The 16842-nt window shown below is 47.2% G+C and overlaps 1 long non-coding RNA gene across 1 annotated transcript; it reads left to right on the forward strand.

Moving 5' to 3' along the window:
- Positions 1-10703: 10703 nt before the first annotated feature.
- On the forward strand, positions 10704-14324 carry LOC144167264 (uncharacterized). Its single transcript, XR_013321911.1, has 3 exons — positions 10704-10926; positions 11024-11088; positions 13829-14324. It is a non-coding gene; the product is annotated as an uncharacterized LOC144167264 (long non-coding RNA).
- Positions 14325-16842: the final 2518 nt, after the last annotated feature.

Genomic DNA, 16842 nt, shown 5'->3' on the forward strand with positions numbered 1-16842 from the left:
TCTCAGATAATTCCTAAGTCTGTTTACATATGCGATTTTACATAATTTCTCTATTAATCCTAAATATACCTCGCCTTGTGCAGCACGAGTTAAAAATCCCAAGGTGGTCAAAATTAATCTGGAGCCCTCCACCAAGGCGCACATCAAGAGTCGGCGCGTTGAACCCCACAATCAATCAATCAATCAATCAATCAATCAATCAATCAATCAATCAATCAATCAATCAATCAATCAAGAAAACAATCTATCAATCAATCAATCAATCAAGAAAACAATCTATCAATCAATCAAGAAATCAATCGATCAAATTGTGTAACCCGAATAACACTCCGGGGGATATATCCCAACTCGAAACACTCCAGCGCTCAGTCGCGAAATTCGAACCGAAGGTTATTCTATTGCATGGCTGTGTGCTGCTACGTGTGTTGTTATAGTTACTATAGATGGCACTTTGTGCACCACAGTGGCGCGAACCCTTAAATCGTGCTTAGGTTGTCAGCAGGGTTTTCTCACCGAATGCGTCATGGTGAGCACCCAAATGTGAACCGTCCAAAAGCATGGACACAATGCTGGTTGTGACAAGAACTCTATACTAAAAGGCGTTCTTCACCCCCTGCTCGACTTGTAATCATCAGATAAATCGCAGCTTAGCTCGGCTGTGCCACGCGGGGCTGACAAGGCACAAAAACAGCCGTACAAATGGAAAGCCGCGATATACACTGCAGTCAACTGCCGTTAAATCGAGCACGAGTTTTGTGGCCCTTCTGAACTGAAGAAATATGCGCAAAACTAGGAGGATTAAAGAATTTAAAACAAAACCGACGACGGAGACTTCCCGTACGCGAACGTAGCAGGTCTCCGGACCAATGCCGTTTCTCAGTTGGAGAATGCGAGTTCGCGTCGGTTTTCTCGTCGCGAGCCCCACCGCGTCACCGCCGAGAAAGCGAGGGGTCCCTGTTTCTGCTGCGTTGTCGCTTGAGGTAGCGGGTGTACGCTCTCCGTCGCCGCTTGGACTGGATAAAACTAGGCACCACCACTTGGAGACAGTCTGCTATCCATGCCGTTGCGCACTCAAATAAATGATTTGTTTTGTAGCTAAGGCGTTACGCTGCTGAGCACGAGGTCGCGGATTCGTTTCCCGGCCGCGGCGGTCGCTTTTCTGATGGAGGCGAAAAGCAAAAACGGCCGTGTGTACGAGATTTCGGCGCACGATAAAGATCCCCAGGTGGTCAAAATTAATCCGGAGCCCTCCACTACGGCGCGCCTCATCGCCTGCGTTGCGTCGGCGCGTTAAACCCTACAATCAATCGATTTGTTTTGTATTTTCCCTCCGTTTTAAGTCTACTTCATCCAACGTCTTGACGCAAAGTGCACCTGGGCGTGTTGCCAATTCTTCATTTGGAAGGGCTTCTGATAAGACGAACAAACCATTACGGTCACTTCGAGTTCTCTTAACAGAGTTCACTATATTCGGTGCATTACTTGAGACTGCCAATAGATATCGGCAAAGCAGCGATGAGTTTTCCATGACGATGAGCTTCACGTGGCTACAACCTTGAAAACGGTTTGGTTTAGTTAGCGGTGGAAGTGGGGGGAGGGGACGGAAGCGAGGAAAAAACAGAAAAGCTGTACTTTAGATCGTTAAATGAACGTTCAGTGAATACGACTAGTCGTTCTCATCATACTGGTCGCAATTCCATCTCAATGACGTATATACGCCATCGTAAACACTCGGCCTCTCATCCCACCGCGCAGCCGGTATGTAGCGTACGCGTGTTCTCTGCCCCAGCGAAGGAACCACCTGAGCGTCGTCGCGTGCGGCAAATGATGCCGGCCCCGCGTTCCGCCTGTCCATATAATGGCCCGCCGTGCCGCCCCTCTGCTTCCTTCCTCCCCCGAGAGAACGGAAAGAGCGCGCGCAAAGAAACTAAAGACGCAAGCGAAGAACAAAATGAGCCCTGCGGCACTGCTTTCTTCCTTCTCGCAGTGCGGTCATCGTCGGAAACGACACTCCGCCGACCGACGACTCAGAACTTCGCTGCCCGCGGCATCCCCTCCCTCTCTTTCGCGAGCATCGTTCCCGAAGCGGGGCCATATCGTAGTTTTCTCGACATGTACGCGCATTTTCCTATAAGCCGCGGCCGCCGCAGATTCGGTGCCCTCTACGCGCCGCCCTCGCATAACTCGGGGTCAGCGCGCTTGAAGTCGGGAAACGAGAGCTGCTGCCCTTGTGTACGCGCGGAACGGATCGCTCGGACGACGGCGGTTCGCCCAGGGAGGGCGGCTGACTTCGACAACGCCCCGACGATCGCCTGCGCACACATTTCGCGTGCTGCTCCGCTTTTTTTCTCCCGGTCGTCGCGCGTCGTGGTGGTTGCAGGACGAGACTACGCCCGCGGGGATTATCTTGGCGACCCGCTGCGTCCGCTGGCGAAAATGACCGGCTCCGGCGTTCAAGGCGTCGCTTAACGGCGGAGGGTGAGGCGCTACTGCGCGGGTTTTGCTTGAAATTGAAAATACGAATAAATGGAGCGCGCGAAACGAACCAAAACACGATATTAAGAGTATCGCAGCGTCGAGATGAGGAGTAAACAAAGAGCACAAACAAATAGTGAAGGCAAAAATAAAGGTATGCTGGCGTGTGGACTGCACGGCACTTGCAATAACCTTTGCACACTGTGTTACCTTCGAGCGAGAAAATAAAAAAAAAATGTTCCTTCTTCAGTTTCCTGAGCACTCCAGTTTCAGAATTACCTAGTGAACAGGGTAGAAGGTGCTGCAACGGCAGTGCTTAGCCAGCTTAGAGCCTAGGAACCATGGTCACACACTCGGCCTTCTTACGGTTTCTGTTTGGGAGGATGAACGAACGCCTCCCGTGCATATTTCTGCGATTTCAGAGTTCTACACAGCCAACGTTATCTCGTGCAGTGCTCTGAAATTAGCGACGTTGCCAGCAGGCCACCGCCGGGCATGGTGGTGACCGCCAGGAACTCCATATGGAACGTTAGGACAACCGGTAACTACCGATGCTCCGACAGGTCTTTCATTCATTCATTCATTCATTCATTCATTCATTCATTCATTCATTCATTCATTCATAGAACGGGAATTTACCGACACTATTCTCGGTGGTTGTGACTTGTGTTTGTTCCTGAGCATTTTAGTTTCGCTGCTTTGGGCCAGGTCCCAATGTGGCGCACATAAATGTGTGCTCTAATGGTTTGTGCTTCAAGCGCAAGGACTACCTTGAGTGGGACCGGTACCTTGTTCTAATAGCGTGGAGTCCAATCATGCAGCATTATAGGGAATCGATACGGACGTGTCAACAAGCAGATAAATACACTTCAAACATTTCTTAAGAACTAGGATATTAGCAGACATTTGAATTCCTCTTCGCACGATGACTACGGAATGCTGCATACAAAATACCATGCTGTACGGCTGTACATAAAGACACGTTCCTTCGGAGTAGAGGAAGTCGTATTCAATATTGCTTCTCTCTAAGCTGAGAAGTGGCGCAACGACCACGACCTGTGCCCGCTTTCTTATGAAAGACGGACATTTCGTACAACTACACATTTCCAACAACCCTGAAGCTAAAGGGAAAACTAGATAATCATCGCGCTGGTAATTTGAACAGATGAGCGATTCAATAATAAGTGTGACTGCAAATTGCTCTGCTGAGCTGTGCGTTTACAGGGAAGGGATTATCTTGAACACTGTCACGAAAGCAGAGGTCGGGTCACTGAAATTGATGACGTTTCGATAGAAATAGTGGACAATGCACACAGTTCTAAGTCGCAGTTCAGACTAACCTTTCGATCAGTAATCTTCGGATCGAGAGCAACGAAAACTCATGAGACTGATTTCACGTCACGTCAGTTGCTCTAACGAAGTATTGAGCTGAAGTCTTTTCCTTCATTCACGCTGGCGGAAAGGCGCGCGCAGAATATGGCAATTCCGTAGTCCCAGAAAAAAAAAAAAAAAGTCTGCCCGTTCGTTACGTGCGTATACAGGCAAATATTTTGTTTAGTGGAACCGAAGTGAAAGGTGGAGGGAAGGGGGGGGGGGGGGGGGCTTCTCGCAATAGACACTCAGGAGGATCATACGGTACAGTAGAATGGCACTCCACTGTCCGTCTTGGGATGAGATTCCCATTCGAGATCGCGACTAATCGGCAGGTCCATGCACCCGCCACCGTGGCTCAGTGGCTAGGGTGTTGTGCTGCTGAGCCCAAGGACGAGGGTTCGATTTAAGCCATGGTGGCTGCTTTTTTAATGGAGGCGAAAGCCGAAACCGTGTGCATGTCGCCATTTCCGCGCACGGTAAAGGTCCTCAGGTTGTTAAAATTAATCCGGAGCACCGTACTACGGCGCGTCTCACAGCCTAGCTATAGCTTCGGTGTGTCAGACCCTCGAAATATGAACTTGAATTAGTAGGCCCGCTCTCGCACCCCCCCCCCCCCACACACACACACACATACAGGTAATTATATTCCATGATCTATGCCCACCCCTTGTGATAAGATAGGCCATGATCGTTTCCATAAAGCGGGGAAACTGCGTGTCACCCGATGCTTCGCTCGGCGAGGACCGGATTGACGAGGAGTGTCCGAGAGTTCGAGAGTGTATGAATAACAGATCACGCAAAATGGTAATGCATCTTCTCGCGCATTCGCTCCAGAGAATAATTTAACCATGCTGTCCAGTTCTCTTTACTTTGAACGGACCACGTCTCACCAGTTGCTTTCGCAAGTAAATATCTCGGCCAAGACCTCCAAAGTTCCCTGCACGTGCCATGATTTTCTTTTTTCAGAAGTGAAAAAAAAAAAAAACGTCAACTAGTCAAAATTACCTTTCACTTAAATCATAACTTGTCTTTGTATGCTTCCTCATCACGTTCCCTTGGCTTCGGTCGTAATCCGCACGACATTGTGGAAAAGCGGAGCGTTCATAACGCTCGCCCCAGCTCGATCAAGGGCATTGACCATACCGAGCACGATACCCGTTTCCTACGCGGGGCGCGCCTTGCCAACCACGCGGAATAACGTGATCTGAAACGCCTCAAACAAAAAACACGGGAGAAAATGAAGAGGAAAGGAAAAGGTGGACCGGGGGTCCGTGGCCTGTCCGCAGCTGGTGGTTTCCCCATGCGAAACCGGAGGATATCCGGAGACAAGAGCGCCGCCGCTCTTCGCACGCCCTCCTTTGCGCACGCACTGAGGAAAACCAAGGGGGCCGACTCGCCTCCTGCCCGCGACGCCCACTCGGCCGATCTATCCCTCTTCTCGCCACCGCAGAATGCCTCCCCTTCCCCAGCACGGACATTCCCTCGCGTCTAACGGGCAGCCAACGGACCGTGGCCGGACACACCACGTGCACGCGCAACGTCGAGGCCCAGAACCACAGAGTTACGCGAAAGGTTCCGAGCGGACAGGAATCCCCTGATTACGCCTCTTCGGACCGCTCCCCGAACCGCCTGCAGGTCGTCCTTGCGTGTGCATCATATAACCCGGAGGGGAGGCGAGACTCGTTGGCGAGGCTGTTGGCGTGTATAGGCGCTGCGTACTCACCGTGATTAGAAGCATGCGCGGCTAATCGGGATCAGGCATTGTGCTCATTGGACGCCCGACTGACTTCATGTGTGTGTGCGGGAAAGACTGCGGTTGGGGCTGAGTAGGTTCCCCGTATACCGCGGGGCGAAGACAAGAGAGACCGCCGATTGCGGTTTCATGCCGAGTTGGCAACGGCGAGAAAGGGCATCGAAGTGAAAGACGAAAATGGGCTAATGGACTCGGTTTCCGTCCATTCGGAGTACGGGAATGGCGCTGAGGTTTCTAATGGGAGAATGTCGGCAAAACGGGTAACAGGCAGAGCAGCTACATAACATTACGTTTATTACGGCAATGTTGCGCATATTCGAGGTTCGAATAGTTGGACTTTTTCCTTCTACAGACGTTTTCACTCATTGCAGCTCGTCTTCACTCATTGGGCACTTTCACTCTTCTGTATACAGTAAAGCCCGCTTATATCGAACAGCGCGAGGATTGTAAAATAGTTCGATATAGCAAAAATTCGATATAGAAAGTGAAGCAAAAAAAAAACTTATATGAGAGTAATCTTGCCGACGGAGTCACGAGCTAACGCTGAGCTCTTACCAACCTGCAGTTTTTTATTGATACGACACTTTCTAGGAAAGAAAACAATACTTTATTGGGGTGGAAGAACTGCGTGAGTGTAGCCTGCTTCTTGGAGCGCAACGCATTGCTGGTTACTGCTTGCTCCACGGTATCTAAACAGTCGACAAGCACAAGACCACTGCCCTCAATAGCCCTGCAGTATCGCCGTAGAAGGGCCATGGAAACGACGGCTTAGCTCGTGCTCGGAAGCGGTACGGAGTCCTCGGCGTCCTCGACAGAGCGGAGACAAGCATGGATACAAGCGAATAACGGCGAAACCAGCAAGCCGAGCAAGTGCGCGCAGCGAGTGGCGCGGACTTGAAGTTCGGTGACACCGCAGCCCGCATCGCCCAATGTGGCTCTTTCGGCTCCAACGGCGAGCATGCGTGGAGCTGGTCCACTCCGCAACGGCCGGTTTGGACGCGCCCGAGCTCGCGCGGGAGTCGCAACCGACACCCGCACCACCGCTGCGCGCAGATGCATTGCGGGAAAGCCTGCCAAATGACTAAGGAGAGCGAAAAATCCTGCGCGGGAGAGAGAGTTCGATATATCCATTGTGAGAAAAATCGCGTTCAATATAAACAGTTTTAAATTCATGTAATTTTTACCAGAAATATACAAGGGTTCTGTATAGGCAATAATTCCATATATCCATGTTCGATATAAGCGGGCTTTACTGTACTTGACTCTCCAGGTGCGAAAACGGTACTTCCGGTGGAGACGACGTACGAACACAGCCGTGGGAATGCGGTTTCAGTGCGCATTAGCGGTCACCAGAGACTCTAAATTAATGAGTGTCCAACCACCATGACGTGGCTCAGAGCGGGGGTGTATCTTCGCCGCGCAATACCGAGATTGAACCTCGCGTCCTTTGATTCGTATCAAATCTCCCGTTTCGGTGGACTTCTCGATTCAGACGCGGCCGCTTAATCTCCATGTCACCGAGCGGCTGTTATTCAGTTGTGCCGTGGCCGTAACACCCGTTTACTTTTTGTATCGCTCATCTTGTTGGATCTCTTGACCAGACACAGTGGGAACTTGGTGTGGGCAAATGACCTCACCACCTTTGTCTTCAGCTGAAACTACAAGTTTTTTTCTCGACCTCAACCACATTCAAACCTCTCCATTGATGTTTTCGTGGCCAGAGTCGCGGTTGAACAACGGACATCTCAATTCCACTTCACCTCCGCCTCAATTCGACCTCGCTAAACGTCAAGCCCATGAAGTAGGCGCATTTTTTTATATTAAGTTTAATCGAAGCTTTCTTCTGAAGCATAGTTCACATTATGCATGTGAACCGGTCACGTTACCCATAGCAATCATTCGGTGCTAATATTTTTCTGAGGCTATTGCTATTTAGCACCTGTGTAGCTAGTGTTATCTTGCAAGAAAACAGCTATTTGTGAGACGTCACTAGGCATAACGTCCTACCTTGACGGCCTCTAGGTATAACTACGATAAGTACCAAGTAGGGGGTCAAGAATGCTGCCGGCCGCGAGCCTGACGCCCCAACTCTAAAAAACAAGCCAATAAAAAATGTTGTGGATAGCTTTAATGAAATAACATTGACGTGTAAATATTTTTGTTATAATTGACCTCGCGTAATGCTAATTAACACGGGAACAGATAAGCAGGCCTGTACCGTTTACGCTTCTGTACGCAAAATCCGAGTTACCGGGGCACCTTTAACTACACGCCACTACAAAATCTAACAGCATTGTGTCATATTTAAAATATTCGGCAGTGCAAGAATGTGTACATCAAGCCTTAATGGGCTTGGATGAACAGAAGAATGTTATATCATGTTTTTCTTTACTGTGCCAACCCAAAATATAAACTTTGTGCCGTAAATCTTGTGATGTATAATTGAGAGGTGTAAAAAATTAAGGGCCGTGTGAGATAACATTGTGGCGGTGGTGTGTGCGCGCTATTAGGAGATATGGTGTACTATGAAAGCGATGCCAGGGTATCCGCCTGAAGTAATAGCGATAACCCTACAGAGGCAACTGCTGGGGGAAGTTGGCATCGGGGAGTAAACGAACGGAATAAAAACTGGAGCTGTCAGGAAAGACGGGATACTGCCTGAGCGAACTGTTGTACGATTTACGAGTAGAGCTAGAAAGTATTTTTCGTCCATAGCAAGGACGCTGTAAACACTTGGTAAAGTTATCAAAACACGGCGCAAGCAACTCACGACGTTTGTGTTCAGATTCTTGTGTTCAGGTGTGTTCTTCGTTGGATTCTGTAGATTATTTACTGTGACATGGCTGGCAAGTCCGGGCGCCGCGCTTTCTAGAATAAGAAATCGTTCGCGAATATAAGGAAGTGGATGTCGTAAACTTCTCGTCGGGTTTAAGTACTCCGTGCTATTGCGAAAAATGCTACTTGTAAGGCGCCCAATAACTCAATGCCCTTACGCCCCCTTCAAACCTCCACGTATAATTTATGCCATTGTAAATATCTAGCACGCCTATGCGACATCATTTAAGAAAATAACGCGTTCCCCTTAGTTGGCGGAAATGTACAGTCTTTGTTAAAATTTTCTAGGCCAATCAGAAAATGCGCAGGCTGCAAAAAAATCAATGCGCACGCTTACACTCTAAGAAAAAAGGTGGTCAAAAGTGAGTCAAAGCGACGACGACTCTTCTTGGAACTTGCTGACTCCGGTAAACGATTAAAGGTAGTCACACAACAGAGTCGTCGTTTCATCGACTCTTTTTTGACTCGTTTGCTTCCGAAAGAATCTCGCATGCATGCATACTTTGCGGCATACATATAATATGCATGTTTTAGAGCTTTGACTTACATTGGGTTACACGTGTATAAGATATGCATACAGTTACTTCGTTATTCCACTGTTATCATTTCATTTTTATGTTCACGTATTTTTTTTTATATTTGATGGATGATTCTATAAATGGTCTTCATTAACGTTATTATCACTATTACACCTGTTAACTCCGCGAACTCGTATTTTTTGTGCGAAAGGAGGGCATTACGCAGTTGGTTCGCTTTCACGATTTTTTATTCGTGTTTTCAATGTTTTCGAGACTTTTTGAAAGCGAAGCCTCAGTGCCCTAACTGATGCCGTTGTATGCCAATTCGCCCTGCAGGAAAGCCAACTTTCTGTGACGATGATGATGAATGATCTTGGTTGAAGTGAAAGTAAAAAGCGCTTCACGTCAACGGAATCAAACGTCGAGTCTCTCGCGTTGTGAAGCCGGCGTCTATCTTATTGCCAAATTTCGGCATACACTGTTAAAAAAATTCCGTATTGTTACGGACAAAGCCTACGTGAAAAAAACGTAAGCTGCTTCGTATTTGAGAAAATGTAGGGAGTGTCCATAAGCAAACGTAAACAGCTTCCGCATTTTAGAAAACGAAGGCAATTTCCGTAATTCAACAAAAAGAGTGAGGAAAACAAAATTGAATCTGGCTTAATTGAGATATTAGCAGAACGTAATTGCGTCACCTGCAGTCGTGATGGAGACCTCCTAAATGTATTGTCACGTAGCCAAAAACGACTCGGTTGTCTTGAAGGCAAAACGGTTTATTGGAGCGAACTTGTGCTCCCCTAACAACTCAATGAATACACAAGCGGTGAAGCTGCAGTCAACAAAGTGACGTCGTGACGTCGCAGGAGAGTGTCACCGAATCAAATGCCGCGGCGTCTGCTCTGCGGCATTTATCTTATGGCGCGAGCGTTGCTGGAACCGTCGAATTACATGGAGAACACTGTAGCTCAAAGAAGACTATTGTAGGCTAGTGACGTTAGGGCGAAAAATTCTCCCTATCAATATTTATTTGTTCAGCTTACTACATTTACTCAGAGGGCATTGTTGTAGGAGATACATAAAAAGTGTCCAGTGCAGAAACGGGATCACGAATCTCGTAATATACAAAAATAAAAATCAACAGAGGCGTCTTTTAAAAGCATGCAGCAAAGAACCTGGTACAACATCAAACGACAAAAGAGCCGGAGAAAAACAAACAAAAATAAAAGAGAAAAAAGGAAACAATACGAAAGGCGAGATTTTAAAAAAAAATGGACATTCTATAAAACGAGTCACAGCGGTCATCGCACATTGCAGTGGGCAGCAACACGCAACAGCAATAATGAATAAAAAACAAAAACAAATAATTGACAGCAACAAGATCACGGCAATTCAAGAAACACCGGTTTCAATGTCGCCACGCATATAACACCTTAGAGCTGTGTCAAATCTAACTCCAGATGCGCAAACGATTCGGGAAGCTTATTCCAATCGCCAATTGTGCGTGAAAAAAAATATGTTTTAAAAAGGAAGGTGCGGCAATGAATTTCTCTAATCAAATATAGGATAACCCGCGCGGCATAAGAAAGAGTGGAACACGCGCTTATCTTGGGATGCAGATAACACAAACGGGTGCAGCCGATCGTTAAGAACAAAACATAAATAAACATATCCACTGCATGGTTCGTAGCAGTATCTTTTGTCTACAACGCGCCGCAGAAACAAAATTCAAGCGTGACCTGCAATCGCGGTGGCGCTAGTTACCGCACTTCATCACTGGTTGCTCTCAAGGACTCGTCGTGCGCACGGCACCGCATTCGTCCATCGCGCGTGGTATGTGTTGTTTTTCCTGTGGCGGTTGTGGCATGGGGTTTGAGCGCGATAAGTCTTTGTTCGCGCTGTGTTTGCGGTGTTTTCTTGATATCTTTCGCACGTTCGCAGTTATCGCTCGGTCGACAGATAGCGTGACAGCAGGTAAGCGTCATTTCATTGCTTGCTTTGAAGTACTGCGTCGCGGGGCGCATTGAACCAACGCCTTGGTTGAACCTGGCTTTGTTCTCCCCTAATTCAGAGCCGTGTTTTGACGCGCGGAGACTGACACGTCGCCGCGAGACACCCGTCGTGCTTTTAGAGAAGGTGAGCGCGCTTTTTTTCTTTCCTTGAAGTGTTAAGACTTTCCCCTCGAGGCTGGTCGTGGTGCAAGCGCGACATTTACGAGCTTCGCACGCTCACACGAGTTATCGGCATCGTGGCTTAGCTGGGCGAATGAAATATGAAATGACTTGACAAGCTGTACTGTAAAACACGCTTATGGGGCTTAGCTCATCTGGCACGGGAGAGCATATCATATTGGTTGGCGGTTCTTAACAGCCGTAGGTTGTAATTGGCGTCCATTTCAAACCTACGCTGGCCATAACTGTCGCGTAGTTTTCTGGTGTATTTCCGCAGTCGAGTAAAATTGTTCGAGCCCCACATTCATGTTCAGTTCTCATTACAGTGTAAAGTCCTTTGAGAAGCACGCTTACGAGCATGCGGCGAGTATTTGCTGTTGCTTCTTCAGTTTTAGCATATCGTTACCGTGTTTGCGTTAGCGTGTTACCGGAAGCCGTGGCGACGGGGAAGCCTGTGCCGGTAATTTACCGTTCGCGGTAACTCTCGCGCTGCGCACTCGACTCCCACAAACACGGTAAACGGTAACGTAAACACGGTAACGATATGCTACAACTGCCTAATACGTTTTACTCGCACATCTTTTGCGGCAGTCAAGCTGCCGGTTCTGATTTTACGAATCTCTTTCAATCGTCGAAGGCGTAGCTCACTATCGGAACCAGCGCAACACATTTCTGTGTTAACCAAGGTACAGGTGAGCCAAAAATGTAACTATGCAGCTAAATGTCTCCCAGGTGTCGAAAAGTGCTCACGTACTGAACATATACAGAACAGAACATATACAGGCTGCAGTGCTTTTTACATTTTAATAATAATGTCATGTGCAGATAGCAATGCAGGATGAAAAGCTGCAGCTGGTGTAGAGAAACCTTTCCTGCGTGTCTCGCTTGCTTTGAACATTTTGAATTTCACAGCAGTGTACTTAGGGTTATGCCTTGTCCCACTAGCTTGCGTGGTGTGGTTTTCAGGAAATACAAAGCCTTCAAAAACCATATTTTCAGACACCAAAAAAAATCAGGATGGACGAACAAACAATGTTGCATTTTTGTATTCTCTGCCGTCATGCGGGAGCCACGAATCAAGACGTATGAAGCCCATCCCACACATTGTGGACCACTTCAAGAACAAGATAGTCTGTTGTGCATTCTTTCATAGGCTGTGTCAGCGTGCTGAAGTCAGCTGGCTCATTTATGACCCACGAGTCTAGGTGCCACAAAGAAGCAAAGGATACATCAGTGCACTTTGACGACCTAAACAACAATTTTTAAATGGAACCAGTAACTGCCCCAGAGCAATTACAGGGCCCCTGCCCATTTGCGTTGATTCATGATGAGAGCCTATTGTTAGCCAGTGCAAAGATGTCGACCTTATGACAGCGAATTTTGCACTGTTTGACTACAGCTGCAGAGCCAGCAACAAATGCTGTAATGGCTGTCCAGAGGTATTTTATTTAATATTTGCACAGGAAAAGTACTGAGAACAAGAACAAAATAAACCGCAACCCATAGGTGTATGTTGGTGGCACAAGGTGGGGTTTACTTTGTTCTCTTACCTCCTGCCAACTTTGCATCTCTTGGCTCCCGTACTGCCGTTTCAGCTTAGGCTGTTCGTGACGGTAGATTATCAGATCTAATTTTCAAAGGAACTGTGTGAACAATGACTGTTAAAAAAGAACCGTGTAAAATGTCTCTGGGTGTTCAAAATTAATTCGAAACCCTGCACAAAAGCACACCACATAGCACAGGTGTAGCTTTGATACGTTAAACCCCATACTTTTTTAAATGCAGAGCATTTCTTTAACTCGCACTGTCACCCGTCGTCCCTCGGCGTTGTCCGCAGCCAGCCTCCCCCTACACTATAAAAAAAATAGTTACGGGCGCCTGGTTTCGATCCCAGGACCCTTTGGGCGGAACGCAAGGTACATGGTGCTCTTCCCATTGCGCCACAAAACACACAGAATCAAAGGCTACGAACGCGCCTTATATCCTTGACTCATTCAAACTACGTCAAGAAGCTACTGATACAACGGATTCACTACCTGTGGGCGGAACGCGAGGTACATGGTGCTCTTCCCACTGCGCCACAAAATCGACACAGAATCAAAGGCTACGAACACGCCTTATATCCTTGACTCATTCAAGCTACGTCGTCAGCGGCGTGGGTTGGCGACTCAGCGGCGTGATAGCTGCGTGGTGTACACGTGATACCACCAACCCCCCGAACACAAACGTTAACGCAATACACCCACCCCCTATGCGACACATTTACTCGAGTCCTCTCGCGGGGAGATGGGCCCATTTTTTGTTTTTTTTTACATTTCTAAGATTTGTTTTGGGGACTTGCTTAAATAGTGAATTGCGTGCATGTTTCCTTCAAGCCACTCAGAATAGTTTGTTGACCTGCCAGTAGCTCAGAGACAAAGGCGTCTGCTGCTGCTTTGCACAAGGTCACAGGTTTGATATTTGGCTGTAACACGGGTTTCTGATGGTGAAGTAATAAAAGGATTGTGTACATGCTATGTGCATGTTAGAAAAACTCCAGGTGGGCCAATCGAAGGCCAACTGTATTCAAATTTCGCATCGGCAAAATTTATTTTGGACGTACAGTGCGTATCACCGAACCAATTGCGACATTACTCGTAGCCCTGTGAAATTCCTTGATAATCAGGTGGAAATGTTTAAAAAATAGAAAATAAACTTCATCGCAGACAACGTGAGACCTGCCAGCGGATCGTGCAAACAGCGATGAAGCAGAAGTGACATTGCAGCCAACCAGGCGATTGGTCCTACAGCCAGCCAGGTTAACCAGTCAAGCTCTGCTGGGTGGGCTTTTCCTGGACCTGATGCAGACGTGAAGCTGTTGTGCGCATGTTTGCTCTGGCTTGCTGTCTGCGACGTCACTTCAGCCTGGTTGTAATGTCTGCACGCTTCTCAATTTCGGTTTCAGAGTCGCTGATTTTTGATGGTCATTTGTGCCATGCATACGCGTATGTCAGCTGTCATATTTTGTATCTTGCTGTCTTTTTAGGCAGACTAAATAGAAATTAGGTTTTCAAGAGGTCACATTTTTGAGTGCAGTTGGCTTTTAATCTGGAGTGTTGCCCACCTTGTAGCAAGTTGTCGAGTGTTGAGCCCGGGATTTATTTTTAAATACCTCTGCTGAAACACTGGAAGGCAAGGTTTATCACAAGTGTTTTCAATTGCTTGCAGGCAGCATCTAATAGTGGCGCCGCTGTTTTTTGCTAGCAAGAGGCACCATACACGGGGCTGACGATCCTTACGGAGGGAACTTGCCTGCTGCTACTCGTGTGCTGTGGACTCGACCTGGAGTAGGCTGAGCCAGCAGCTACCACAGCTGAATTTCCCCAGAGGTTAGTTACTTTTTCAGCAGGCCCAGCATTGTTTTCTTGTTTGCCGCATACTTAGGTGCTGAGTTCATTTGTTATCATGCCCGGAATTTTCTTGGTAAAGGTTGGACATGTAGGGCAGACACGATTTCTTAAATTTTTAACAATTTTTTTTTCTTAGGTATTGTGTCTGCCACGATATTCAATCAGCAATAGAGCGCAGGAATTTTAGTAGTTCCGATAGGTTTTGTATGAAAACTATGAACCAGATAAACAAAGAACATAGAATAACCTGGGTTGTTTAATAAGGAACCTGTTGTCCTCCTGAGCAAAATATTATGGGGTTCTCGAGTGCCGTGGGTATATTTAAATAAGTTATTCATATTTATCATCATCATCAGCCTATGTACGCCCTCTGCAGGGCAAAGGCCTCCGCCATAGATCTCCAAAAACCCGGTCCTGTGCTAACTGCGACCAATTTATCCCCTCATGCTTCTTGATCTCATCTGCCCATCTAATTTTCTGCTGCCCCTGCCACGCTTCCCTGCTCAAGGGATCCCACTGTGTTACATTTAATGACCGATGGTTATCTCACCTTCAGACGTGCAGTGTTCATATTATCCCATTTAAAATGGGACCTAAAATGGGATCCCTGTGGCACTTATCGCAGGCTTGGCTCAAGGCATAAGAACTCAGATTTAAAAAAAAAAGAAAAGGATCCAGTAGCGTATAGGGTGTATGCACTGGCCCCTAAAACGCACGGTGGGGCTACACTCTCAAGGAGGCTGACTTTATTTTTACAGTGAAATGCTGCCACACAGACAGCGCATTCTCCGACGCAAAACATGGTATAAGGCTTGGTGTTCGCAAAAACAACTGTGTGTGTGGCGCTTTTTTTTTTCTGGTTCATTCGTCGGTTTACAAATGCCTTGTCGTAACGAGTAGCTGGCTTTTTCTTTTGCTTCGGGATGCCAAACTGCATGTTCATGCTTCTAGAACCGCGGGCCTGAAACAGGCCGCATGATGAAAACAAACGCCAGGTTTTCGACTGTTTCAAAGCAAAGAATAGGGTACCGTTCGAAGACGGTATGGCCGCATGCAACGAATTCACAAAGAAGGCATTGATGATGGGGTGAATCAATACCGAGTCTTCTGTGCACATTTAATTGCAGGTGAGAACGATGCAACGTTGACACTGTTATCTCGCGCCGCGCCACATGCTTGAAACCTTAATTAGTGCGTGAAAATTTCACTATTTAGTTCATGCAGTGTACTTTATGGATTATGCGCACCCATTCGGGCATTCAGCATCACCCTGGGCTATTTGAGTGTTTTGAAGTGAATGTGCTATACAAGGCCACTGGTAAATGTGGGCTTCCAACCATTTCCTTTCGACTGTTTCCTAATGACCAAGCCTGTTCTGGGAGCTTGTTCTGTTCATGTGCATCGAAAAAAAAAACACTTGGAAACAATCGGCATAATCTTCGTCACCTCAAGTCAGTGAATTGTCCCTGCCGCACTTTATAATGCATACACACCTGACAAGCACTTCAACCCAGACCGTTTGCATAATCGCTTAACATCATTGGAAACCCAGTTTGAGGATGGTCGCGCGTTCAATGCATCAGAATACTGTCGCTAGAGCTCCTTAACGTCTCACACTCCATAAGAAGCACGCTACAGGCCTTGGGGAAATGGTAATATGAATGGCTCATTGCACATGCCCCTACCACATACAATATTGTCACAAGCTTTGGTAGAAAAATTTTTGTAACTCCAGCCATGGTCTTTTGGAGCAAGGCAAGAAATAAGGAAACGGACGTTCGGGGATGATACTGAGCTAGCGCAAAACGACTGCACTGCTCGCGCAGCTCTCAAACCACACAAATAATATTGGCTCCACTTTGTGGCTGAGTGGCCAGTGCATACACCGTATGGAATACAGTACAGCATGAATGTAAGCAGCAGGAAGAAAATCAATTGTGCCTGCCCTCTTTTCCAGGCAGCTGTTTAAGGTCAACCCGCCACAAGCAGCAAGTAAACAGGCAGCGAAAGGATGCGCACTAGCGTGCACTCGGAGTTGGCGCAAAGGCTGCGGACCAGTGAATCAAGCTGACGGCAGGTATTTTATTTCTTTTATGACGCTTCTTTTGGCAGCCATTCTTAAATTCGCACTTTTTCAAAGCTTATAAGCTATTTGTCAGGCTAAATATGGCAAATTAAATGAATTTTCAGTGTATAACACTTGAAGGTTTGAACAAGCGCTTACAGAAAAAGACAAGCCTTCTGGGTCTTTTTTTTGTTGTTGTTGTCCTTTGACATACGTCAGTTTCTCATATTAAGCCATATTCTTTTATGGCACTATAAGACAATTT

The sequence above is a fragment of the Haemaphysalis longicornis genome, unplaced genomic scaffold (assembly GCF_048455015.1).
Source record: "Haemaphysalis longicornis isolate Haplotype H1 unplaced genomic scaffold, Haemaphysalis longicornis Haplotype H1 scaffold_2, whole genome shotgun sequence".
NCBI lineage: Eukaryota > Metazoa > Arthropoda > Arachnida > Ixodida > Ixodidae > Haemaphysalis > Haemaphysalis longicornis.